Source organism: Myotis lucifugus, unplaced genomic scaffold (assembly GCF_000147115.1).
Source record: "Myotis lucifugus unplaced genomic scaffold, Myoluc2.0 scaffold_61, whole genome shotgun sequence".
In the NCBI taxonomy this organism is placed as follows: Eukaryota; Metazoa; Chordata; class Mammalia; order Chiroptera; family Vespertilionidae; genus Myotis; species Myotis lucifugus.
In genome coordinates, this window is record NW_005871109.1 from 512261 (window position 1) to 537312 (window position 25052).

A 25052-nucleotide genomic window follows, 5' to 3' on the forward strand; every position below is an offset into this window, starting at 1 on the left:
AGCATGATGCCACCAATACCCAGGCCGTCCAGATCCCTCCATGCCCAGATGCCACTCAGTGGGATGTCCAAGCAGTCCAGATCCCTTCAAGAGTATAAGCGAGCAGGAGAGTAAATACAGCCCAGAGGCAAAAGCTTAAATGAATATTGTCTGCCCCACGGGAGTCTAAACTATTTCTGACTTTTCTCATTGGAATAGAAAGGAATGCATTTGCCATATAGATCGCCACATACTATGTGCCTGAAGCTTTATTAGTATGCTCTATCAACTACACGATGTCCAGCAAATCAGCTGCAATTGGAGCTACTAATTGCTTGACCCTGAACTCCTAAAAGTTGGGTACCCAGCCTCATATATTTTTTTTATCTAAAGCACCTAGGACAGAACCGAGCACTTAGCAGACATTCTATAGATAGGGTTATTGTGAGCACTAAATGAGTTACTAAATATAAAGTGCCTATAACAGTGCCCCTAAACACACTCATTATCTCCTATTAATTTTATTTTTTCCAGGTCATAGAGAACCATCAGAGATGATAGAGACGGGACATCAGGCTAACCCGTTGACTAGAGTTTTAAATGAAATATGAGAGATGGGAGTTTCCCTTTAAAGTGAAAGTGCCCAGAATATTTTTCCTTAGGGTCTGAGGTTTCCAAGGAAAACACAAAAGAAACATTATTGTAAAGCTGGGAAGAAATAACTGCTTATAGAAACAGACATTTAACCTAATAGGAAAAAATGGTGGTTACTATATGCCAATTCTTTACCAATGTTGCTATATTTGAATGAAATCTTAAAGTTGAAATTGTGACAAATGCTTCTCACTAATAATGAAATGAAACATGATCTTGAAATAAAATGAATAAATGCACTTGTGCTCAGCAGACATCTCACAAAAATGATCTTTTCCATTACCTAAATGTCTGTTTCCATATATATATATAAAATAACACATACATTCACATTTTTCGTCTATGTCTGGAATAGGTCAGTGTAAAATGCAGTACAGGAAATTGAAAAAACATACAGGCCACACACACACACACACACACACACACACACACACATACACACTTCCAGTCTTTCTTAGGACAAATATGCTCTTGCATAATACCATGATTGAGAGGACTCAAAGCCTTTATCGTCTGGCATTAGCTTTTAATGATCTTGATGATTCTCAGGGAACTCAAGTCTCATTTAACTTCCCCAACAATTGTCACAGTCACAGTGAGAGCTATGAAGTAATTGCAGGGTCTCTAAGAAGGGATGCACCCCTTGCTACTTTTAAGAAAGCTAGGAAAAGGGTGTTGGATGAGGTTTAAACAGGACTTCTTTCATCTGCAAAAAAACCCAAAAAAACACAACTGAGCCTCTATGACAAGTCTCCAGTACTCACTCTCAGATATCAATATGCTATCTCACAACTAGGCTTAGATGACCTCAAAACTTAAAAAACTGCCTTGTCTTATTGCCAGTGTCTCTATTGTAACAGAGCCTTCCTGCACAGAATCACCAGACTGAATTTATTCCACCAGTGAGTCAGTTGCTTATTAGTGCTTTTGACATCCAGATGGTTTGAGACAAAGGCTAAACCAGGGGTAACTCCCAAGTGTAACCAGTGGAAACTCTTTTGCTGAGGGACTCTCGTCTACTGGGCTCTGGGCCAGCAAATGGGCTTCTTTCGCAACCTCCCAATACTGCTGTGGCCATTTCTATAACCCTCGTAAGTTGTGTCACCTGAGAGGCCAAGAGTTAAACTGGCTGTACAGTCTGAACTGTGAAGGTTGGAAGTAAATCCAAATGGACCAATAGCCTGGATCTGTTTCATGAATAAACAGAGGAGTTCAGGCTCGGGACCCTATAAAGTTAAGTCAATATTAGTTAGAGAGGAAATCCTATTTGTTCTTTCTTCTACTATAGTTGCTTTTAAAAAAATACCAAAAACTCAAGTAGAGCTTTCTGGTATTTTATGGCTACAAACGCCATTTAAAACATACACGTGCACATATACACAAGCATGTTTATAACCAAATAGAAATAAAATCATGATGCCTTTACTATTATGTACATGAGAGTTAAAGATATTTTCCTGATACTTTTCAATAATAGAACTTAAAATGCTTTTATTTATAGGAAATACTCATCTGGGTTCTGATACCATCTAGTCACCTTATCCTAAAATGATAAAGAGAAGTAAATGATTGCTATTAAAACCCTTATATGGCACATATTTCTCCCACTACTTTTTGCCTAGAAATTACATGTACCAAGGTCTGAATAATGCAGTGTTCAAACTTCTAGGGTACTAGGACAGTGATTTCTAACCTTTTTCAAGTTGTAGCACTCTATCTTGTGTTTCTTAGATGTCAAAACTGTTCCTCCTGTGATACCATCCTCCATAGCCCAATCAAAAAGTATTATATGGAATTTTTAAAAAACCACTTAAATACGTTTAAATTTATCTTGCAGGGTTTTGTTTTGATGTTGATTTTTAAAAAATTCCTCTTCTCTGAAGCCTGAGCCACCTTAAAGCGTGGGCTAGGAATTAACCTCTCCTGCTGCTATATTCTTTTAGCTCTTTATATAAATCTACATTACAGTATTTTAACATTGTATTTTTGCTGGTTAACTTTCAATCTTTCTCCCTTACTTAAATGCGAGGACTGTGTTATATTCAACTTGTTTCCAGAATTTCGAGCACAGTGCCTAATACAGAGGAAGATTCAATACATGTTAGTTGAATGAATGAGTGAATGAATGAACAGTGCCCTTGGAGGCAGAGACACACCGAGGATGTAAAAATACAAAACAGGGAATAATTACTCTAGTAGTTTAAAGATGGACCATACAAGATCCTCTGTTCTAGAAATGGGTACACAACACTTTATAAACTGTGAAATCGTACATAATGTCACTGTTACTTATTATTTCACAGCCCTCAGGCAATGGTTTCTGAATTTGTGAATCAACAATCTATGAAAACAAGAATGAACCTGGCTTACTGGAATAGGAGGATCATGGAAGGATGAGTAAATGGAAGCAAATTGACACGAAGTTGTGCTATAAACACAGTGAGAGCCCAGTTTTGGAAAACAGGGTCTTGCTTAAATTTTTCTTAATTATTCATTTCTGTGTCTTGGTTTATAAATGACCATTTCTCTAGGTGCTTAGGATTTGGACAATTTTTTATAGCATTCCCAGAAATATGTGTTACCAGGTACAAAATACACAGGCTTGACCGGTCAAGGAAACGTGTGTTACATTTGGATAACTCTATTGAGAGGCTAAAATAACTGACGTATTTTGGAGTGACCATTGGTAGTAAGCTTCAGCGGTTCTGGAAGATGCAATAAAAATAGCAGGGCAATTTGACAAGCTACTGTAGTTCAAATAGATGTTAGTCTAGCCAAAGTTCACAATTATGTCAATGAAGCTGGATTCCATCAAGTTAATAAGTAACTAAGGAAATAGTTAATTGAGATACAATCACAAACCAGAAAAACAGGATAAATTAAAGAAGTAAGAGGAATAATTACATTTCTCGATAGTCACATGCTATCAGACAGCAGAATCTGATGTCTGGAAGATAAAGCAGTCAGTATTTCATAATGGAAAAAAAAAAAGGCCATGGGCTATGGCATGAGTAATTCCATAAAGTCAGTCAAATGACAATCTTTCTGAAAAGCAGATGATATCCACCCAAAGCAAGTTGCCTAAAACTACTGGAACATAGCTACTATATTACAAGCATCATCTGTGCAAGGTCACACTGCTAGTAAGTTGCAAAGTGGGTTTTCAAAATCAGGTTGAATGACACCAAAGTCCATGCCCTCTTTCTGCTGGAGAAGGCAATACCAAGATACCTGCTGAGCTGACAGGCTGTGTTGTTCCTTACCACCTTTTCCGATTCCAGTTTCAGAAAAGCCATGAAGAGCAGCAGCAGTACAGAGGAAGCTGTCAGCTTGTTCAGCTCACCTGCTAAGCCCTTACATTAAAAATAAAAGCCAGGAATTAAAGAGGTTGAGGATGAACTCAAACCAAGTAGCTAAAGTTCTGAAGCACCTAACCTATGTCTGAGTTAACAATGAATCCTTCTGTGTATTAATTTCTTCCGTATGATCTGGAAATTAGAGAAAAATATCTATGTGTTCATTCTTTCACCTAACAAGCAATTATTCAATGTGTACCATCTGGCAGTTGCTGCAGATCCAGAGATTAACAGAAAAAGATTTCTGCGGTTAAGAAGTGCCTAGGCGAGGAAGGAAGAGGGAGATAGAAACAGACAAGCAAATAGTTATGGTACAATATGGCATTGATATTTAGAACTAAAAGTGATAATAATAAGTAGTAAATATAGGGACATGAAATTAGGGGGGAAATCTCTCATCCCAATTTCCTTCATTGGGAAAAACTCTCATCCCAATGTTTCCTTCCAGGGAGTAAGGGGCTCCATTAATGTAATACCTCTAAACTTCCTCCAGCCGTCAACTCCTTTCCTCCCAGGAGAGGAGACTTTGCTTAATCTGATTGTTGAGGAGGAAAACAGAAAATGGGCATGCATAGGCAAGCCACTGCTTATCCTCTCTGCTCTTCCGTGTCCCAAGTTTTCCAGAGACAGGTCACGTAAGGAAGCCTGCAGAAGCTCAGCACCGTCTGTGACTAGGGGTTCACTATTAGGAACGCTTCTTGTTCATAGATACAAATCATGTTCTCCAACGTCAGTTTCATCTATAACAAACGTGTTATATCTCAAGAGGGAATGGAGTGTAGGGGTTAGGTGCATAGACTCTGGAGCCAAACTGGCTAATACTCCAGATTTGCCATTTAATAATGGCCACGTGGCTTCGGGCACATTACTTAACCTTCCTGTGCTTCCATTCCTCCGCCTACAAAATGGGACTAAGACTCAGAAGTTGTTGTAAAGTTTGAGTTACCATGTATAAAGCACGTAGTGTTCACACTTCCAGTTACGAAGTAAGTGCTCTGGAAGTTTGAGCTTTCATTTCTATTGTCATTATTATTTTTTAGTCCATCTGTATTCATCTTTTATTTCTCAGTCTGTTAGAAAACTTGGACAGGAATGAGAAGTGCTGTTTATTGAGATCCTCCAACTCTCATCTCCAATAGTTATAGAAGTTTAAGAAATCTTACACAGATCTTAGTCATTGCCCTTTAGCTCATAGTTCTTGGTCCCCTTAGTGGACAAAACTTGGATATCAGTGGATATAAAATGCCAGGCCAAGCATCTCAGACTTTAGTTCTAGTTGGACTGAGATTGAAAAAGCCACTTAATTAGTTGGGCCAGATTTTTCAGTCCTGCTTTCTGGTTTTCCTTTCAAGTGTAGGCTCCCCTTTCAATCAGATTGACTCCACTGATCAAGGCAGGCAGGTAGTTCAAAGATTACTCCCATGTTCCTCAGGTGTTCTGCACATTCCAGAGATCCTTCCTTGCTCTGGCGCCTGCATGTCCTACGCTGGCCTTTGCAAAGCCTAGAGTAGACAGGTGCTTTTCTACCTAGTCACAAGGATCCTTGCCCTGGATTCAGACCTACTGTAAGGAGTTTAATAGAAGAAATGGACGGGGAGGCAAAAATAATTGGAAAACAACATGTTAAGTACAGTTGAGGAGATATCTAAACGGTACCATAGGAGTGAACCAGTCAGGACAGGAAATAGATGGCATACTCAAAAGGAGTGATTAAAGAGAGTTTAATAAAGAATGTATTTACAAAGATGGAGGCAGAGTTAGAAATAACTAAGCATCAACAATGAGAAATTACTCCCTGAACAGGCAAAGGAATGGAGCTTTAACCAAAATTCAGAAAGAAAGCTCTAGCTATAAGGGAGATCTACCCAACAGGAACTCTTTCAAGAGATGCAGCCCCTGCCAATCCAAGACGTAGGAGGAAGGGAGTTAGGGAAATATTACTACAATCTTACTCTCTTCTCCCCTCTGAACTTCTTTCAGGGCCTCCCATTGTTCAAATCCACCAGAAAGTCAGAGGGTAGGAAAACCTGGTTAATGTTGTTCAAAGAGGTCAGTCCCCAAGGTCCTACTTAGGGCAGGTGGAAAATGGTAGTGAGGGGATGTAGAGGGCAAAAAGAACAGCCAAGCACAAACTGTGGAGGTACAAATTCTTCCAGAGGCCTTCAAAGATGACCTTTAGAAAAGGTGATATTTGAGGTAAGTCCTGAAAGATAAGTAGGGGTTTACCACATAGAGAAGTGAATTCTAGACAAAGAGATAGCATATTCATTCGTCATAGATATAAAAAGAGCATGCATGGGATAGTTAGGAGAGCAATCCCATTTGGTAGAAGCACATAATACTTGTGGAAAGATGAGTCTGAAAAAAAAACCTTTAGGACCAGATTATAAAGGTTCTTATGCCATGCCAAGGTGATGGGACTCAATCCTGTGGTTAATGAGGGGGATCTATACAAAGACTTTCAGAGGGAGAGTGACATAAACATATTTAAATTAGAAAAAGAGAATTTTAATGGCAGTACAGAGAATGGACTAACATATTGAGAGACCAGAAGCAGGAAGGTCATTTTGGAGGTCTTTGCAATATTCCAGGAAAGATAAAGGTGAGTGGCTCTATAGCAGTGACATTGGTAATGCAGCGAAGATTCCAGACCTATTCTGAAGATAAAATTAACAGTACTTGATGACCTAATAACTATGAGTGCCAGCAAAGACAGGCTCTAGATGAGCATCCAATTTCTAGATTGAGAAACTAGGTCAATGGTGGTACTATTAATTACAAGAAGGACTTCAAGAAGACCGGGTTTATGGAAGATAACATCGAGTTCAGCTTTATACATACTGAGTGTGTTGTGCCTGTGGAGCACTATTGGGAAAACGTCTAGTTGGCGATGGATAACAGATGACCAGGACTCTGAAGAGAGACTTCAGAGCCAGACATACAGTTTGGGGAACAACTGATTTCTGTAGACTATGTAAAATATAGCCACCAGAATTTTTCTCAATCTCTGTAACTAACAAAGGAAAAAATATGACTCCACATATAATAAAATAAATGATTTAAATAATCCTTGCTGATGCTCCTTGTCTTTGGGAAGAGTTTTACATTTGTTTGTTAGTAATAGAGACTCACCACTCAAAATTGCATGGTAGTTTAGGAGTGTTCTTTAATTAACAAAGAAACAAACAACCTTCAATTTTGAAAATGGAGTGCTACTTGCTCCTTATAGTTAAGCTCATTTATTTTATAAATAAACTCCAAGTTTCCCATAGCAGTTTATTTTATTATAGAAACCCATATCTCAGTGACATGCAATTGTTCTTCCATTGAGGCATTTGGTAATAAATACTGTGTCCATCCAGGAAAGTACTTTGCCTCACAGTAGGCACAGAATAAATGTTTACTGGACGAATGGATGGTAGACAGATGGATAAATGAAAGCAATAGATTATATAATGTTAATTTTGTTAGGAGTTTGATATATGCATATAAGTTTGTAAAAAACATCATCAAGGAAGAATTAGAAACTGTCTAGTTTCGCTTAATCAGTGGAAGAGAGCCAGCGTTAGGCAACAGAAGTTTCTCCTTTGTGTCCAGCTGCCTCAACCATCTTAAGAACTAAAATATGTTTCTTCTAGTTCCTTGCTATATTAAACGATCATAGGATCATAGGAAGAGGGTCTCACAACTCTACTTCTTTTGAATAGTTCCCAGCATAATTATTTTGAAATTTTAGAAATACAGTTATGTGAAACCAATGTATATTTACTCTTAGTAGCACATAATGAAGCACAAGTAAAATCAGTTTATTTTTTACTCCTGACTATACAAATGATCAATATATGATTTAACACACCTATTAAAAATTGTAAAATGATTGGCTAAACTCTATTTTATTAAAATCCTCTTTTCAAAATTTTATCCAAAATAACTTTAGAAAAATGTTCTGCTCTGGTGGCTGTCCTTCTTGGGAAATTTGGAATGAGTCATTAATACCCTACATACCATGCCCTCGATTTTAATGTAGTTTCTTTGTCTTTAATGGGCACTATCAACACTGCACCTTTTATCACTCATCTACCCAGTCCTTCCAGCCCATGTAACAAGTGGAAAGATTTATTTCCAACTGCTGCCTCTCTAAAGAATGAAGTGCAGATACATGCGGTCTAAAGAGAACTGGACCTCAAGTTAAATCATAACACCGCCCAGGCACCCACAAATCATTTGATCTCTGTGTAAACAGGGCTGACCTTGACATGCCTGAGTCAAAGGTAACAGGAAGATCCAGGCGTACCAAAGATGCTTGGACAAACATAACCTTTCAATGAATATTTAAAATACCTGTATTTTATCTCTAATCTGTCTCCTAACAGGCACAGTCCATGTCCTAGTCACCTGTGTATTTTTCTCAGCACCTAGCACAATGTCTGTTGTTAAAAAGAAATGAGAAATTGCCCCATACGTAACTTTTCCTTCTTTCTAATTTTTTATATTATCCAATTTTTCTTTAATGAATATAAGCTGCTTATATAATAAAAATAATTAACAGTCTCGATATCTGTTTTTGTTTTAAGATGTATATTTTATATATCTATGCTATTGTGTATATATATGTTACACATATATACAATCATACTTATAATTAAAGGAAATAGTTTAAAACTGACTTCTGAATCAGCACATAATACATTTTCAACATCTTAAGGTAATTTTTTAGTTACAGAATATTTAAATACTAAATATGTATTTGTATTATTCTAAAAATTGGTTAGCAAAAACTGAAATGAATGTTTTGATTGTTTTCTTATGACACAACTGGGTGAAAAGCAGAACTACACAGAAGTTTCATAATAAAACTCCAAACCACATTAGACTTGTCTATTGTCAGGTTCTGTTACATTCCCCCTAACTCAACCCAGACTCCCTGAGGTTGGCAAACAGGGCAAAGTTTGAGTCAAAACCACGCCCTTCCTTTGAGCTTTTGGGATACCCTTGGAATTCTGGGAGAAACCAAAAGAAACAGCAGTTTTTTTCCTCCAGATGTGGCAAGTCTGTCACTTTCAGTGGTTATTCAAATTTCAAACTCAGCCCAAGTAAGAGCAGTTGCCTGGGAGGAGAAGGAGGAAACGGGCAGGAGAATCCCAAGGTTCTTTTCCACTCAGAACAAGATGTTGATATTGTAAGGTTCCCTAGGAGAAGGAGCAAGTTAGGAAGAAGGCAGGGCAAGGAGGGAGGGAGGAACCAATGAGGAGAGTGTGTCCCAAGCAAAGATTAGGATTAATCCAATTCTGTTGTCCTGAGATCCAAGAAAAAAAGTTTACATTTGATGAAATAGTGTTCATTTGCCTAAAGGCTGGTTCCATGTCTGAAGCAGGTTGTATTCATAGATGATCATTAAAAGGACAATTTAATACTCAGAGTTTTATTCGTAAGAAAAAAACTCCTGAAAAAAATCCAATATTGTAGATTTTGCTTAGTTGCCCTACTTCTATCATATATAGTTTTTCTTTAGCTAGTTCTGTAAATAATTTCTATCTTAATTTTTCAATTCTTTTTCTGTTTATAATAGTCAACATTTGTTGAGTACTGACCTCTATTCAGGCACTGTATTAAGTATTTTACATAGTTATTTTTTTAAATCATCACCCAAGGATATTTTTTTCCATTGATTTTTAGAGAGAGTGGAAGGGAGAGAGGAGAGGGGAGAGAAAGAGAGAGAGAGAGAGAGAGAGAGAGAGAGAGAGAGAGAGAGAGAGAGTGCCTCACGCACATGCCCTGACTGGGGCCGAGATCGAATCTGCAACCGAGGTATGTGCCCTTGACTGGGAATTGAATCCATGACCCTTCAGCCCACAGGCCAACACTGTAACCACTAAGAAAAACTGGCCAGGCTATGTACTTTTATGGAGAAACACTCCCCACTCCAGTATTTCCTTTCATATAGGAGAACATCCATTAGAGTAATCTTTCTGGCCTGTATACACTTACTACTTCCAAGGACAGTGAGAAGGAACTTTGATGAGTCTAGGATGAGGATCAGGGCACATGGTAAAGGTCAAGTATAACTGATGTTCCTTTCCCCTTCTCCATTCTCTTTCAGGTAACACATGTGTGCTAGTCTGCTCTCAGGGAGGCCAGCAGCAGAGTGGTAAAGATCCTGCCCCTGCAAGGCAGTAAGTCAAGTCCAGGACTGGGATGGATACTGATCTACTGTGAGACTCTCTCCTGGGAATATCATGCAGCTCTGAGAAATGAAGGTGAGAATCTCTTTGCTTTTGGCAAAGATAAGAATGCATAGTTTTCATATGTCTCACTATGGGAGACCCCACAAAGCAAAACTTAGAGGGGGTAGGTAAGAAAAATGCCTGCCTCGGCTGGAGACAAAAGGAGTGACAAAGAGAAAGTGTGTGAAGAAGCAAAAGAAAGCTGATACTTGAATCCAGTACTAGCTTTACCATAGGTAGAGAAAGAAAGGGAACAATCTAAAAAACATGTTGAACTGTTCTATATTGAGATGAGTCTTTCTGAAAAATAGCAGTGGAACAGGGAGGAAATACAACACTAGAGGCCTAATCTCTTGCTGTGGAAAAAGATGTCGCTGAAAGAAGTGCTACTCAAGGCTATGACATCAAAAGTGAAAGACGAGGTCTTGAGTAGTACATACATAGGTAACAGAAACTCACCAGGCCCACAGGGGCGCAGGTTCAAAAGCAGCTTTAATTCGGGTCTTTGCTGAGGGTGATATATCCTGTGGAAGCAACTGTAGGAAGCAGGAGAAGTCATCCCTAGGAGACAGGTGTCTTAGCCATGGCAAGAGGTTAAGGGAACACCCCTGTGGCTCAGAATTGACGAACTGTTCATAAGATATCTTGAAGGTTAATTAACTAGATGGAGCCCCACTCATTTCAGCAAAGGATGCCAGAAACATGGGACTCAATGGGAAAGGGAAATTGAGACATTTTGGAGATGTTAGACAGAAAGGAAAGGTCCTTCAAGTAAAGCCTATTGACCGGGGCTGCCATCATGTGAAGATTTTTAAACATTTTTAGAAGCCAGGAGTGTCACAGATGCTACTCCATCAGAAGGGAGACTGTATGCAGAGGTGGCTCTTCCTCTCAGATTGGAAGTGAAAGATTAACTTTTTGATGGACGATTTCTCCCAATTGAGTTTAAGCTCACAGTTTCTCAACTCCAAAACTGGAAGTGACTACCATCGAACTATGTACAGAAACACAACCTTTCACTACTATTGCCTTGGTCCAAGCCACAATCATCTCTTCCCTAGATCATTGCAATAGCTTTCTGAAAGATCTTCCTGCTTCTGTACTTGACCCCTTTCAGTCTCTTCTCAACACAGCATCCAAGGTGATCTTAGTTCCAGTTGATAATCTTCTCTGAACCCTCCATTGGCTTCCCAGCTCATCAGAGTGAATGCTAACAAGGCTCCACATGGCATGTCCCTCTGTGTCCCTCTGATCTCATCCCTTATTATTTCCCACCTTGCTCGCTCTACTCCAGCCACACAGCCTCCTTTGCTGTTTGTTAAACACTCTAGGAACACTCCTGCCTTTAGCCTTTGCATTTGTCATTTCCTCTACCCTAAATGATCGTTCCCTTCCTAAATATCTTCCTACCTCTTTAACACCCTCTAGGTTTTGATTCAAAACTGCCTTCCCTGATTATCCTAGCTAAAATTCGAATCCACTCAACATGTCAGAACTTCTTTTTATTTGTTTTTTTCTCCTTATCATGCTACTAACATCTTACATATTTTATTATTTATCCCATTTAAAGAAAATCTTACCTGTTAGTGTGCAGTTTTGCTCCATGAAGGTAAGGACTACTTTTGTTTATTTAATTCACTGATAGAATACCTCCTGGAACATAGCAGGTATTAAAAAATTATTTGTGATATGAACTAATGAATCTTGGTGAGACAAAAACTCAGATTATCTCCACCTTAATTCTGATACATTTGATACAGTCTTTGGTGTTACCAAATGGTATGATCTGGGAGCATAATTTTCCTGTGGTAACTGCATTATGATCTAGGGATTAGCTTTCTCTCCTTTTATTTATTTATTTATTTTTATTTATTTTTATTTTTAGAGAGAAACATCAATTTCTTGTTCTACTTATTTATGCATTCTTTGGTTGCTTCTTGTATGTGCCCTGACCAGGAATTTAACCCAAAATCCAGGATCTAATTTTTTATCATGAAATGTGAAGTATCTCTGTTTGTTTGTTTTGTTTTTTGTTAATCCTTACCCAAGGACATTTTTCCATTGATTTTTTTAGGGAGAGTGAAAGGGAGAGGGAAAGACAGAGAGAAACATCGATGTGAGAGAAACACATCGATTGTTTGCCTCCTGCACAAGCCCTGATCAGGGCCTGGGCCAGGGAGGAGCCTGCAACTGAGATATGTGCCCTTGACCAGAATTGAACCTGGGATTCTTTGGTCCACAGACCGACACCCTATCTACTGAGCCAAACCAGCTAGGGCTTAAGTATCTTATTGTTAGTATATTTTTTTATTGTAGTATCTTTGTCATTTGATAACATTGTGGGACCTTTGATGAACTCTATAAATGTTGTAGCCATAAAATGCACTGCTCAGACATTTGTCTTTGGGATCATAATTGACAGACAACATCTGGATCTAGCACCATGTTCACACTGAGGCCACCTTTTCCACCAGCTGCTCCTAGCTAATGACTGGAGGTGGCTAGGTACTAGAGCAGGCCCAATCCAGTGAGACATAAAACTCCTCTAAGTGACTCTGGCTCAAGGACTCCCCCTCAGCCAGGTTTAACCTTTCTAGGAACTGCACTACAGTCTAAGATTCTTCCTATCCAGTCCTACTCCCTTCTTCCTCTTTTTGCACAGATGTCAGACCATGGTTTGAAGGTTCTCTTTGCTTTATGCTTATCCCTCTCCCAATAAACTTCGTACATGTCTGGGTCCTCTTTGGTACCTGCTTCTCAGCACATAATTTATATGTAATTAGGCAAATTGGCTAGACATAATTTGGGTTGGAAAATAAAATAAGAACTTGATTTTCAGCCTAGGGCAGTGATGGCGAACCTTTTGAGCTCAGCGTGTCAGCATTTTGAAAAACCCTAACTTAACTCTGGTGCTGTGTCACATATAGAAATTTTTTGATATTTGCAACCATAGTAAAACAAAGACTTATATTTTTGATATTTATTTTATATATTTAAATGCCATTTAACAAAGAAAAATCAACCAAAAAAATGAGTTCGCGTGTCACCTCTGACACGCGTGTCATAGGTTCGCCATCACTGGCCTAGGGTACAATGTTGTCTCCAAGTTAATTTACTAAATGTACTCATCTGGCCTATTTCAGAGCATTCTGAGGACAAGAGTAACACTACTGACCTGGAGTACACTAGGAGGACCCACAGAGGAGCATAAATAGCATTGGGGGAATATCCTCATGAAAGTGAGAATAGGACTATCCTGATAGTCTGCTGATCTCTTCCCTACAAGAGAATAGTCATAGCCTGGTTGAGTACAGGCTAAATGGTCAGTGCCCATAGATTAAGAAAGCAAAAGTCTAGGTCAGGGGTCTTCAAACTACGGTCCAAGGGCCACATGCAAATACAAATATTGTATTTGTTCCCATTTTGTTTTTTTACTTCAAAATAAGATATGTGCAGTGTGCATAGGAATTTGTTCATAGTTTTTTTTTTTTTAACTATAGTCCGGCCCTCCAACGGTCTGAGGGACAGTGAACTGGCCCCCTGTTTAAAAAGTTTGAGGACCCCTGCTCTAGGTAATGTTAAGGGGTAAAACTTTCCCCCCACTCCAATGTTTCCTTGTAGAAGCTTCACTAATATAATACTCCTGTCCACTTTCTGCCAATCCCTCTTACTCCTCCCCAGAGAAAGAGGAGTGACGTTTCTTCTTGATATACTAGGGAGAAAAAAATTTAAATGCCTTTCTAAGCCCTTTTAATTTGGGATCCACAGAGAGCATGCATTATATCCTGCTTCCCACAGCACATGATTCATAGGGGCAGGCTCTGCATGGGGAGACCAGCAGGTTCGACACTACCTGATATCTGACTAGTGTTCCATATTAGGAAACTTATTGTTGCCATACAACTAGCCACATCTTCAGTTTTAGCCTTTAGAAGTTTAGCAGGTGATATTTTGACCACCAGTATCTTCTCCTTTAAAAAAAATCTCAGAACTAATTCTGAATGCCAGTGATGAGAAGATATTTTCCCCCTTTTACCTAGGAGGAAACTGAGATATATTGAGTTAAGTAACTTTCCCAAGATCACACAGTAACAAATGGCAGAGTTAGAATTCAAGTGAGTTCTTAGCTTCTGTTCTTTTTAATTTTGTAATTTCTCATTATAGCTCTATTTTCATGATGAAAGCTTTTGATACAAATTAAAAACATACCACTAGTGAATACATGTGGAGTGTTGATAAGGCTGTGTCCTGTAGTCTCCAATTTATTTTTCTTAGATTGTTTTTAAACTTTTAAGTTGTCATATTTGAAATCTCATTGAATGTCTTAATACTTCAAAAAAAGGTTGTTTGAAGAAAAACATAACTTCCAATTATCTTATTCTCTCATGTGACCTCTTGCACATGACAAAGAGTGAACCAAAACTGTGTTTGCCCCAAATATTTTCATCTGTATGTTGGGGACATGAAAGGCTTAAATCTAGATATTTCAGATAGCTTGAACATAATAGAAGTAGAATGAAAATGAGAAAGCACTCATCTTAAACATCAAGTTGAATCTGTCAACAAATCTGTTCCATACACACACAAAAAATCTACTCGACACTTTCTAAAAAGTTATTGTCGATCATTGTTTCTGTTGTGTCTGGATTGTCTTATTACCTGAAAAAAAACTGCTGGTTTATGGAATGATGTGAATATTTTGTTTGAGCCTACTTTATAAAAACAAGTGGAAAGCAGAAAAATAAAATGCTAAGACTTATGATTATTCAAGTGAGACAAAGATGGAAATTATTAGCTATGCTAAAAGCAGCAAATATTTGGCCTCAATTAAATTTTCATTGGACTTAAGCTAGTCAACTGTTTAATTATAAATGCAAAAAACAAATTATAAGTTTTGTTCAAATGCAGAGAAAATAGATGTATGAAATTATGAATTGGAAATCAGCATCAAGAAGTATCCCAGGAATCCAAATGCAAAGGGAAGCATTAGTTCCACAGCTCAGTGAACAGGGATACAGCTTGTGGCAGGATTCTTCTGTAAGGGGAGGAAGAAGACCGATGTTTAACTTTTTCTTTAGAACATCAGCATACAATCTCATGTGTGATTCCCTACAAATTTCCCCTAGCAAGTCCTTCCCAACATTTAGATACATTTCTTCTGTTTTTTAAAATAAAACTTTTTTTTTTTACTTCAGAGAGGAAGGGAGAAGAAGAGAGAGGTAGAATCATCAATGATGAGAGAGAATCATTGATCGGCTGCCCCCTGCATGCCCCACAGTGGGGATCGAGCCCGCAACCCCGGCATGTGCCCTTGACCGGAATCGAACACGGGATTCCTCAGTCCACAGGCCAATGCTCTATCCACTGAGCCAACCAGCTAGGGCTCTTCTGACTATTAAATGTCCTTTCCAGTAAGCTGAGAGAGCTAGAATTTGAAGTAAGAGATTATTAAAAATTCATTTTTTGTATAAATTGTTTAATCCATGGAATATTTGAAGTGGTATTAGAACCCTTTCAGTTGCAAATAACAGAAAAGTACAATTCAAAACACTATGGCAGGCACTTTGAGTCAGTGAACTCACAGAGTGAATTCAAAAACAATTTTTCCTTTCATTCTCATTGCTCATACTGAGAAACTGGTCCTTCCCTTGGGAGAAATCCAGACCGGGACACTCCTAGATAATAAAAGTCATCTGATGACATCTAGTTGTATGAATCGGCTTATTTCATTAATCGAAATGTCCAGTAATTTAAATGTAAAAGTCAAAATTCCAAATTTCATTTAAAGTTAAAGCTTCTCGCCTGGCCAGCGTGAGTCAGTGGTTGCGCGTCAACCTATGAATCAGGAGGTCACGGTTCAATTCCGGGTCAGGGCACATGCCCGGGTTGCAGCTTTGATCTCAAGTGTGGGACATGCAGTAGGCAGCTGATCAATGATTCTCTCTCATCATGTTTCTATCTCTCACTCCCTCTCCTTTTCTCTCTGAAATCAATAAAAATATATTTAATAAAATGAAATTTCTCCCCTTGAAAAAGTGCATTGACTAGGAGACTTAGTTAGCTTCATCTCTATTTTCCCACTTGGTATTTCTACTCCTTCTTTCTCAATCAACAAGAGGCTGCCTCTTAATCCTGCAGGGTTAAAACAGAGAGATGAATAAGAAGTCAGGGCAGGAAATGTCTTACCTGAATGGCATTGAGGTACCTTGCCATGAGTCTCCTCCATCTGTGGCGAATATTTAAAGCTATCTCTTTCTGGCAGATGTTCAAAGCTGACTATTCTTCTCCTGGGTGGTATCCTGGGTGCTTTGGAGGTGCCCTCATTGAACTGCCTGTCTTGTGGGTGAAACATTTACATCTAGCTTGTCGCTTATGTTTCCTCCCACAGCGGTGGGAATCAGATAAACCAACACTCTGGTAGGGTCACTTCACCTTACTGAGCATGATTCTTGAGTGAAATTTGAAATGGCTCCAGGTTAACTCTCTTCTGCTGAGCCCACAAGTAATTGATGAGAAACACTGACAATCTTTATCCCTGCTTTCAGTGAAAATGCAATTAGCACTCAATGCAGGCTGCGTTCTTTCTCTTCACTTTAGACCAATAGTTACAGCTTCTTGTCTTGCCTCTCCAAATTTATTTATTTTAAACTTCACCACCACCTCATCTGTTGCTTCACCAACAGGCATTTTTAGAACCTGTCCAACTATGGCTACTCCAAGATTATCAGCATGGTTTCTCATTCCTCCCTCCAAAAAAGGGTCATATTGCAAGCATTTTGTAGATTATAGATTTATAAGATAATAATAATTATATATAAAACAATAAACTATAAAGTGATTATGCTATATAAATATAATTATAGTTATAATGTGTAAATCTATAATAATAAAAGCATAATATGCTAATTAGACCAGATGTCCTTCCAGATGACCTTCTGGACGAAGCCGGGACTGCGAGGGAAGCCCAGTGCCAGAGGGAGGCTGGTGCCGGCAGGCGGGGGAGGGAAGGCCTACTATTGCACAAATTTCGTGCATTGGGTCTCTAGTATAACTATAAAATAAAAAATTATATTATAAAATGGACAATAATTTTACATATAACAAATATAATATATATAAAATAGAAAATTATATATAATGTAATAAAAATTTAAATACATATAATATCATTATGTATTTTATATATAATATACAAACAAGTTTCTATAACTATCATTCTTTCATGCCTTTGAAGGTACAAAGGGATCTTGAAAGCCTGGCACAGAGCTCCTTGTCCAATGAATGTACCAAGTTAAGGAAGAGAATATGAAACAATTTCTACTCTCTTATCTCAAACAAATGCCTCAGTGGTGATAAATTGCCCAGCCTGTTCATTGCCCAAGGCAGCTTTGCCCAAGTGTCCAGTTCTGGGAAACCATCTCCATCATAGTAACTGAGATTCCCTCTCTAGTCAAAGTTTAGAGGTTCATGGGTTCTCCATCTGACTGGGTCCTCTTCAGTAGGAGGGATATAAATGATAAATGTGCCCACAGTTGGGGTGAAGATTAGTTTCACCACTTTTTCCTGACTTCACAGGATTTTCTCATGCATAAAGTTACTTGGCACAAACTTTTAAAAAAAAAATTTTATTGATTTCAGAGAGGAAGGGAGAGGGAGAGAGAGAGAAATCAATGATGAGAGAGAATCATTGATTGGCTGCTCCCTGCACACCCTACACCAGGGATCAAGCCACAACCCGGGCATGTGCCCTGACTGGGAATTGTACTGTGACCTCCTGGTTCATAGGTCGACACTCAGTGGCTGAGCCACGTCAGCCTGGCACTTGACACAAACTTTGACAGGTCTCATTTAGTATAATGATTATGTGCAAAATTTTGGGAGTTAGACAACTTAGGTTTTAATTCTTATTCTTCTACTTACTAACTGTGTGGCCTTGGACAAGTTCATGGACTGAAGAGTAGGAGTGCTCATGTCTGCTCTTTAAAGCATCTAAAAATCTGTTGAAATCAGACGCTGAAGCCCATGGCGGTCTGATTGCCGTAAAGGGAGCATGTAGACAGGATTATCTAGCCAAGGAGAACCTCCTGTTCTATTTTTATTGAATCTCCATTCCACCAGAGAAACCAACAATTCAAGAGGTGATTCTGACAGGGTCTGCCTCTTCTCTAGGACATATCTAAAGGCTCTAAGGCAAGAGTGTAGGCAGCTAGCCTCATATGGAGAGATGGCAGACATGGCAGGTTTCAAGTGGGAATTTTACAAGATTCCCACTTGGATGTAGCGGGGCATCCAAGAGATAAGAACCTAATTTAGAAATGAGAAGAATCTTTAAAATCCTCAGCTGCAGTAGTTTGGGGATCTTTACTTGAGTATTACATCATTGATCTGACAGCTATGCCCCTCATGTCCTTTCCAGTACAAGCCCCACTTACGCCAATTGAGGCAGCACCCTTATGCTGGCACTGATTCATCTCTTTTGCAATATTTTGTGCAAGCTACATGCGTAATGGAGACTCAGTCCTTCATTCCTGAAACAGTCAACTGACCGTCACCTGAGATAGGGACTCATAGCTGAAATTCTGGAACAGAATAATGCCATTTCCTGGAAATGAGTGACTTTTTTCCTTATCTAAAATTTAATCTCTTTAATATGCCTCCCAAGATATCTGATTTTTTTAAAGCACAAAAGAAAACTAAAGAGAGAATATTCAATTTTTCTGCCCCGCCATTCTTATTATTAATGTTAGCTTTGTCCAGTCCCTGATATCACATATAGACAACAATACCTCGTCTCATGTGTCTCTTTTTCATGAAGAGGCAAACCTTTTCCAGAAGTCCCCAAGCAGACTTGACTTTATGTCTCACTAACCAGAATTGCATAAGATGACCTATTCATTTCTACAACATTCACTGGCAAGGACGGTGACTGGCTTATGGAAGCACAGGACTGAGTGAAAGAGGTAAATTACAAGGGAAAATGTGGGATTCTGTTTGAAAGAGGAAGAAAGAGAACAGATGTTGAGTAAACAATACCAATGTCTACTCATCCATTGAGGATCTGTGTGCTCCTCTGTTGTCACAGACCAAACTTGACTTTCTGCTCCTTTACTTACTCAGGCCCACATCCTGAGCAGTCCCAGATTTTGATCTTTGCACCTTCCTCTTCCTATGACTACCCTTTTTTCTTTGTCTCTCACCTAGATGCTTTTCCTCCTCTACTGCTTTTGCTGCAATTGCTTTCCCATTGAGACAACATCTACTTCTTCATCCCACCATGTCTCTTAAGTATATTATACCATATGGGATTACAATGAAATTATGTTATTGACCTGTTAATGAAGCTCTACCAACTTTCCAGTCAAATGAGCTAGGAAGTATATGGCAGGATGTCCAAAATTTTTCTATACAACTCTAGGAATATTACACACACACACACACACACACACACACACCAAAGAGAATTCTGTAGTCAAGTAAGTTTGGATTTTTATTATTTTTAAATCTATTTTTATTGATTTTAGAGAGGAAGGGAGAAGGAAAATAGATAGAAACATCAACGATGAGAGAGAAACATCGATCAGCTGCCTCCTGCACCCCCACACTGGGGATTGAGTCCACAACCTGGGCATATGCCCTGACTGGGAGTCAAACCACGGCATGCTGGTTCATAGGTCGACACTCAACCACTAAGCCACACCAGCCAGGCACATTTGGGTAATGTTGTATATGCTTTCTTTCCCTTACAGATTTCAGATTCTGAGGCTCTGAGAAGTCCTAAAGTTGAATAAACTAACTCAAAATGAGTTCTGGAATCAAACTGCCTGTGTTCAAATCTGGGTTCTACCTCTATCTAGCTGTATAAGCTCTTTAAACCTTTGTTTTGTCACTTGAGAAAAGGAGAGTCTGATAACGCTATTTAATGGGGGTTGCTGTGAATAGTAGGTGAGATAATCCATGTGAAGCCTTTAGCACAGCTTTTACATTCATTTGACAAATATTTATTGAGTGCCTATTATGTGTCAATATCTCAGGTCTTAATGAAGCCTACAGTCTAATGGAGAAGGGAGGGGACAAACAATAAACAAGTAAATAACTAGAATAACTTTTAGATAATAATGAGTAGTATGAATAAAATAAAACGTGATGATATTATAAGGCATAACTAGGATCAGAATAGCTGTTTTAGGTTGGGAGGGTGAGATAAGGCATTTCTGGAAAAGGCATTTTATTTGATACCTGAGATATGAGAAAGAGATGTTTCAATGTTTTAATATTTCAACAGGGTTTCAGGGATCCCTCACTGAAAAGGTGACACATAAACAAAGAAATATTTGAAAGAGATGATAAAGTGAGCCATACAAAAATCTGGATGAAGATAATTCCAGGCAGAAAGAAATAGAAAGTGCAAAGAGCATGCCATTCCCTCTGCCTGAACTTGCCTTCCCTGCATCTTTTGCTGTGGGAAGTCTTCTCTTCCTTCAGAGCCATCAGAGTTCCCACTCCTCAGAAGCTGTGCCTGCTATTCCTAGACAGCTAGTCCCTCACTCCTTCAGCCATGTACCCATCAGTGTCACTTGTGTCTGCTTGGTGTGTTTGTCAGAATGCCTTTCTGTAGACTTGTGACACGTCTCTCACTCCTGTTAAACTGTAAGTACATTGAAAGCAAGGGCTTTATTTGTGTTATGTTTTCTAGAATTAGTACCCAGCACAATAGCAAGTACATAGCAGGTGCCCAATAAGTTGCTGATGAAGTGAAATTTAAGAGGCAAAAATATGACCTTTATAAAAAGCATTAGGACTGTGTACTAAATGGTTAGAGCATTGCCCTGAGCAGTGAAGGGTTTCGGGTTCAATTCCTGATCAAAGGCACATACCTGGGTCAAAGGTTCAATCCCCACCCCAGGAGGGAACCAACTGATGGATCTCTGTCACATCAATGTTTCTCTCTCCGCCTCCCACCCATCCACTCTAAAAATCAACGGGGGAAAATATATCTGGTGAGTATTAACAAAACAAACAAAGCACTAGGACACAAAGAGAATAATAATATGGCCATGCTGTCAAGGGGCTTATAAATAAACAATAGTAGCTACCACTGATTGAGTCCTACCTATGGTATAGGAGCTATCCATAGAGTTTGCCATTTAACATTCATAGTAATCCAATGATGTAGGTGGTATTCCCCCAGTTTATAGAATGAGGTTTAGTTGTTTGTCCAAATTCATAGAGTAAGTTAACAGGACTCAAACTTAGGTACCTCCAGCTTCCAGGTTTGTGCTCTTTCCACTATACATTGTATCAGTTGGGATGTAGCCAGGAAAATAAATGGGTCTTTCAGAGAACAGGAAATTTTATTTTTACAGAGGATTAGTCACATAGATGAATGGAAGAGTGAAGAAGCCAAATAAAGAATGATGAAGCAACCCAGAGATTTAGCAAAATTAGGAGGTCACTCCCCTTGTTGCATGGTGACACTGGAAGAAGATGGTGCTCCCAGAGCCCAGAAGCCTGAACTGACAGGCAGAGGAAGCTAAACCACGAGGGGAACTGCCCAAGGGAGACCTGGGGCCAGGAAGGGAGAGGCTGTCCAGTGGGCCCCTGCCAGATTCCACAGGAAGCAGGGAAAGAAAGAGTGAGAAATACCCTGGCTTCTCCCTTCCTCTGCTTTCAGTCTTTGATGGTGCTTCCCATTGCTTCAATGTACCAAGAGCCAAAGAACAAGAGAGCCTGTGAGAGCTGAGCCTGGAAGGGTGAGGATGGGTCTGAGAGAGTGCAAGCAGGCTATCTCTCTATCTGAAATGAAAGGGCTATAAAATAAGACAGTATTTAATTTGGTCTAGGAAGAATGGCAAAGATATTAAGCAAATTCAAAAGAAGGGGAGGTTAATGGTGGCTGCAGTAGCCAGAGAGAGACTCCTTAGAAGTGGGGAAGTTATGTTGATTCCTTAAGAAAGGTAAAATTTCTGTAGGTGAAGGAGAAAGAGTAGGTGGTCCTGATAGAACTGGAGTAAAATTTTCCTGCAAGGGCAGGAGGGGGGCGAGGTAAGAGATCAACCGAAGGACTTGTATGCATGCATATCAGCATAACCAATGGACATAAGACACTGGGGGGTAGGGGAGGCCCGGAGATTGTCAAGGGCGAGGAAAAAAAAAAGAGACATATGTAATACTCTTTGTAATACTTTAAGCAATAAAAAAAAAAGGAGGAAAAAAATACTATTCATTCTTTTAATGCCCTAGCCAGTTTGGCTCAGTGGATAGAGCGCTGGCCTGCGGACTGAAGGGTCCCAGGTTCAATTCTGGTCAAGGGCATGTACCTCAGTTGCAGTCTCAATCCCCAGTAGTGGGTAGGGGCCATGGGCCGTGGAGGAGGCAGCTGATCAATGATGTTCTCTCTCATCAATGTTTCTATCTCTCTATCCCTCTCCCTTCCTCTTTCTCTGAAAATCAATAAAAGCATATTTAAAAAGTCTTTCTATTCAGCAATATCTGTAATATATGTGTACAGTATAAAGAATAACGAGCCTGGCTGGTGTGGTTGAGGTCACCAGTTCCATTCTTGGTCAGGGCACATGCTCAGTTTGCGGCTCCATCCCCAGTAGGGGGCTCATCGATGTTACTATCTCTCTATCCTCCCATCCTCTATCTCTAAAAAAATCAATAAAAGCATATTTTTAAAAAGAAATGACACTGAAACACATACACACTATCTAAGTTCAGGAAATAATATATCATTATTTGCAATTTACTGTTTTAAAAAATTATGATTTAAAAATACACATATGTACCATATGCATATATAATGTCTGTATAAAACTTACCTTTATAATCATTTTAAGTGTACAAGTTAGTGGCATTAATTGCATTCACAATACTGTGCAACCATCACCACTATCTATTTCTGAACCTTTTTCATCACCCCAAACAGAAACTGTGGCCATTAAGCACTAACTCTCCATTCTCCCCTCTCCATAGGCCCTAGTAATTGATTTACTTTAAAATGTATAAAAAAATGAAATGCATTAATGGATGTTTAGAGGAATGTTAGTAAAATGCTAGAAGATGGATAGACAAATAGAATAAAATGCTAAAAGGATGATCTAGGTGATGGATATATGTGTCTTGCAAATTGCATGTTTGCAGTTTTTCTCAATAAAATGTTAAGGGGAAATTTCATGCTTGGGCCCCCACCCATAATTCTGATTTAATCGGTTGTGTTGGGCCTGGACATCAGAATTTTTAAACTGCTCTCTGGAGATTCTGACATGGGGCCAGTTTTGAGGATCGCTGCATTCAAGTGTGCATGGGATTGCAAAGCAAGGGGGAGCAGAATTGGGCAGGAGGGGTGGGAAGAGAGGAGGAAGCTTCTGCGTGCATTTTGAAAGTGGAGCCTCCGGGCTAGGCTCCTCTGTGCTTTGTGGCTAGACAGACAGATGGACCAGCTCCATGTGAAGGAGGCAAGAAGCAGCTTCTCAGAGGGTTGTTGAGAGCATGGTATTGGTCAGGATTCTCTGAAGTTCTTAAAGTGGAACTGAGATGTTTATACATTAAATGTTGCATGCTTTGTCTTTTGCAATGTTTCCTATAGCTTACCCAAGAGCATCCATTCTTTCAGAATATTTTTAGCATGTCAGTGCCTTTAACCCTTACAAAGAGTAAGATCCATTTCCACATGTATATACATACATTTTTATGTTTCACTAACTCATCTTTATGTCTTTTTTATGGAGATGAAGAGCTGGTTCTGTTGAAGCAGAAAGAGGATGTTATAAGCTAGGTGGGCTTGGGCTCATGAGTCAGCAGAGAGAGAACAAGAGGAAGCTGGGCCTGGGCAATACAGGAACCAGCAATTGAACCTAGCTGTCAGGGTTGGAACTGTAACCATTCCAACAAAGCATCTACAACCCAAGTAACCATGGTAACTGACACTCCCCAGAGAACTGATATCTGAACTGCTCAATTACAATGTGCCCCCTGCAGCAGTGTGCATATCTGCCATAGCCCTTCTTCCACACCCAGCTATTTTGTCTTACTCTACGGGCCATGGTGGTGTGTAAGGTTGTTTGTCCCTGAAGTAAATGATCCCAGGCCATTTAACCATGTGAAAGGCAACAGGAACACTAGCATCTGATCCCTTGTCATGGGACCCTAGCGTGGCTCAGTACAAGTGCCAGCTGGAGGCAGAACAGGGCCCAAGGGCAAAGGCAGAATGGCATATGAGGAAGAGGACCAAAGGTCAGTTACAGAGCAGCTGGATCACAGGTGAGATCTAAGGGGGGAAACTGCTGAACTTAAAGCAGGAAGAAAACAGAAGGTCAAGAGCCAGAGGAATGCAAGAACACATCAGGAAGGGAGATGTAAGGCAGGAAGAGAATCAGAACTTTGGCTATGAATGAAGCTCATTCTTGTGGGGAGCTCACCCTGTGGTGTTTGGGTGAGCAGGAAGGAGCTAGGAAGTGCAGGGTGGGACAAACTTTAAAAAAAAAAAGCCCCAAACTATGTTATCACACAGAATGAACTATTCATTCTGATGACTCCTTGCCATCCAGAAGAGGTTAAATGTGGTATCTTTCATAAAGTAAGGGAAGTGTGTTAAACATTTCAGAAAAGTCTGTGAATAATATGTTTAAACAGAAAAAAAAGAGGTCCTTTAATCCTTGAAAGAATAATCTTCAGCTGCCAGGAAAATTCACATGTGTGTAATCCCACATTGCCTCCATAAATCTGGGTAGCTGTGGCAGTGGTTCAGGGAAGTGGAGGCAAACCGTTTAACTTTAGATGTCTCCATTTCTCCTAGCTAGAGTGATAGCTGTTTTCCTTCCTCCCTCATTTTGGAGTT

General features: G+C 39.4%; 1 long non-coding RNA gene across 1 annotated transcript in view; it reads left to right on the forward strand.

The window, feature by feature from the left end:
• LOC111826219 overlaps window positions 1–25052 on the forward strand; it is a 75402-nt gene that overhangs the window by 17159 nt on the left and 33191 nt on the right. The window contains exon 2 of the long non-coding RNA XR_002829506.1: window positions 10090–10246. This is a non-coding gene — a long non-coding RNA (uncharacterized LOC111826219). The remainder of the gene's footprint in view (window positions 1–10089; window positions 10247–25052) is intronic.